This window comes from Dipodomys spectabilis, unplaced genomic scaffold, assembly GCF_019054845.1.
Source record: "Dipodomys spectabilis isolate Male_0828 unplaced genomic scaffold, ASM1905484v1 ptg000121l, whole genome shotgun sequence".
Lineage (NCBI taxonomy): Eukaryota > Metazoa > Chordata > Mammalia > Rodentia > Heteromyidae > Dipodomys > Dipodomys spectabilis.
In genome coordinates, this window is record NW_024870798.1 from 5,758,306 (window position 1) to 5,761,682 (window position 3,377).

Sequence of the window (3,377 nt, forward strand, 5' to 3'; positions counted from 1 at the left end):
CCATTTTCTTGAGCTGTTTTTTTGGATAATAAAAATGGGAGAATTGTGGGGACTGATGCTTTGTTCTATATGTCCCTTTTCTAGTTGCTCCTCCACTAGGGTGTGAAGATGAGGGAGCTTTTCAGGGGAAATAGGCCACTGTTCAACCCAAATGGGTTTGGTGGTATCCCACTGGAGTGGAAATGGCTCTGGTCCCACAACAGTGGCCATTAAATTGGGGGTACTGTGGGTGACTAATGACTTGATCGGTTATGATGTCTTCATAAAAAACCTTATTATCTGTTGTTATCACAATACCCATATTAGTGAGGACATCTCTTTCCCAAATATTGCACGGAAGGCCAGGGGCAACAAGAGGTTTAAAAGCCCTGGTGGCCCCATCAGATTCTTGCCATTTTACAGGCCATTGGACATGGAGGGAATCTGTTTTTCCACTGACACCTTGTATGCAGAGGCCAGAAATTAGGTTCCATCCCAAACCTTCGACTTCTTTTTTTCTAAGGACTGTACAGTCAGCTCCTGTATCAATGATGCCCTTAAATTTTGTTCTTTAACCTTAAGTTCCATTCTAGCTTTTGCATTTTGGATAAGAATAGTCCATAACACTTGAGGTGGTGGTTGTTGTTTTTGTCCTTGGAGTAGGGGCTGAGGATTGCCCCATATTTAGTTTAAAAGCTGAGTCTTAGAGTGGCATTCAGAGGCCCAAAAAAAAACCTTTTTATATTTAGGACATACGGAAGGAGGTTGCTTTCTTATGGGTGAACCTCGGAGTGATAGGCAATCCTTTTTAAAATGACCAGTTCCCAGAGGCCTAAAATGTGGTCTATTTTAGAAAATGTTTCATATGCTGCTGAGAAAAATGTGTATTCTGATGCTGCTGGGTGAAATATTCGGTAGATGTCTGTTAAGTCTAGTTGTTCTGAACCTCCTTGAAAAAGAGCAGCAAGATAAACCCCAATACAGTAGACGGAAAGAAATAATTGAAATTAAATCCGAATTAAATGATTTAGAATCCAAAAAACTATAGAAAGAATCAACAAAACAAAGAGTTGGTTCTTGGAAAAAATTAACAAAATTGACAGACCCTTACCAAATCTTGTGAGAAATAGAAGAGAACACAGCCAAATCAATAAACTTAGAGATGAGAATGGAAACATCACCACAGAAAAAACCAAGATTCAGAACATTATAAGCGAATACTTCTCAAAACTTTATGCTAATAAGTTTGAGAACTTGACAGAAATGGATCTTTTCCTAGCAAATATTAGCATGCCAAAACTAAACCAAGATGAGTTAAACCCTCTTAACAGCCCCATATCACGCATTGAAATAGAAACAACAATAAGACACCTCCCAGCTAAGAAAAGTCCAGGACCAGATGGTTTTACAGTGGAATTATACAAAGCCTTCAAAGCAGAGCTCACACCAATACTCTTCCAACCCTTCAATGAAATTGAAAAAGAAAGTTCACTGCCAAACACATTCAATGCAGCCATCATAAACTTCATCTCCAAAACAGGCAGGGACCCATCAAAGAAAGAGAACTGTAGACCCATTTATTTGATGAACATTGATGCAAAACTTCTCTACAAAATATTGGCAATGGACTTCAACAATCCATCCAAAAAATCATATACCATGATCAAACAGGATTCATTTCAGGGATGCAAAGCTGGTTCAATATAAGCAAATCAAATAATAAAATTCATCACATCAACAGGAGGAAGGATAAGAACCACATGGTTATCTCAATACATGCAGAAAAAGCATTTGACAAGATCCAACACCCCTTTATGATGAAGATCTTGGAAAAATTAGGAATCCGTGGAACATTCCTCAATACAATAAAGTCTGTATATGACAAATCTACAGCCAGCATTATACTTAATGGTGAAAAACTAAAGCCATTTCCTCTTAACTCAGGAACAAGACAAGGATGTCCACTCTCTACACTTCTCTTCAATATACTATTAGAATTCTTAGCTAGAGCAACAAGACAAGATGCAAACATAAAGGGGATCCAAATAGGGAAAAAAGAAATAAAACTCTCCCTCTTTGCAGATGACATCATCTTGTATTTAAAGAATCCTATAGACTCCACTCCCAAATTACTCAAGCTGATTCAAAACTTTGGAAAAGTAACAGCGTATAAAATTAACCCAAAAAATCAATTTCTTTTCTGTATGCCAACAATGAGAAAAGTGTGGATGAAATTAGGAAAGCTACTCCATTCGTAATAGCCCCATAAAAAATAAAATACCTAGGAATTAACTTAACCAAAGAAGTGAAGGACCTATAAGATGAAAACTTTAAAAACTTGAAAAAGGAAATCAATACAGAACTTAGAAAGGGGCAAAAACTCCCATGCTCCTGGATTGGAAAGATTAACATCGTGAAAATGGCAATATTTCCCAAGGCTATCTACGAATTCAATGTGATACCTATCAAAATTCCAACCTCATTTTTCAAGGAAATTGAAGAGGCAATCCAACAATTCATATGGAAAAATAAAAGACCCCGAATAGCAAAAACGATCAACAGAAAGAACAGTGCTGGAGGAATATCAATGCCAAATTTCAAACTCTACTATAAAGCCATCGTAATCAAAAGAGCTAGGTACTGGCACAAGAATAGAACTCAGGACCTATGGACTAGAATTGAAAACCCAGAAATGAACCCACAGACCTATAGCCATCTAATCTTCGATAAGGGAGCTAAAAAAATTGAATGGAAGAAAGAAAACCTCTTCAGTAAATGGTTCTGGCAAAATTGGTTAAGTAATTGTAGAAAACTAAAGCTAGATCCTTACATATCACCCTGAACCAGAATCAACTCCAAATGAATCAAAGATTTCGGAGTCAAAGCAGACACTCTGAAAACATTTCAGGATGGATGAGTAGAAACCCTAGGTCTCCTTGGCACAGGCCGAAATTTTCTTAATAGAGACCCAGAAACACAACAAATCAAAGAAAGGTTGGACAAATGGGATTGCATGAAGTTACAGAGCTTCTGCATGGCAAAGGACATAGCTAGCAAGATCAATAGAAAGCTCACGGATTGGGAGAAGATCTTCACTAGCCATAAAACAGACAAGGGTTTCATATCTAAAATATACCTGGAACTCAAAAAATTAAAACCCCCAACAACAAGTCTTCAAAGAAACAACTGCCCAATAAAAAAGTGGGCTAAAGACTTAAACAGAAACTTCTCTGAAGAAGAAAGAAGGATGGCCAATAGACACATGAAGAAATGCTCAATCTCCCTAGCCATAAAAGAAATGCAAATCAAAATTACATTGAGATGCCACCTCAGTCCAGTTAGAATGGCTAAAATCAAGAACTCTAAGAACAATGGATGCTGGAGGGGATTATATAGAA